Source organism: Triticum dicoccoides, chromosome 5B (assembly GCF_002162155.2).
Source record: "Triticum dicoccoides isolate Atlit2015 ecotype Zavitan chromosome 5B, WEW_v2.0, whole genome shotgun sequence".
NCBI lineage: Eukaryota > Viridiplantae > Streptophyta > Magnoliopsida > Poales > Poaceae > Triticum > Triticum dicoccoides.
In genome coordinates this window covers 314,604,723-314,605,003 of record NC_041389.1, presented here as the reverse complement: position 1 = coordinate 314,605,003, position 281 = coordinate 314,604,723, and positions in this window count along the sequence as shown.

Sequence of the window (281 nt, the reverse complement as noted above, 5' to 3'; positions counted from 1 at the left end):
TCGTTCGATCACGATCGCGTGGCCGAAAACCGCTCCTCATTTGGACTCTCCTAGCTCCCTCTACCTATAAATATGTGCATCTCCCCCGAAATCCCGGTCTAACCCTAGCCATCTTCATCCTCGCGCTGCCGGACACGTTCGCCCGAGCCGGACATGTCCGCCGGACACCTCCCCCGGCGAATCAGATCGCGCCACATCACCGCCGCCGGCCCTTCTCTCTCCTCCTCCACCGCGCCAGCCACCGCGGCCCGCCCGGGCCCGGGGCAAGCCCGCGCGGGCCC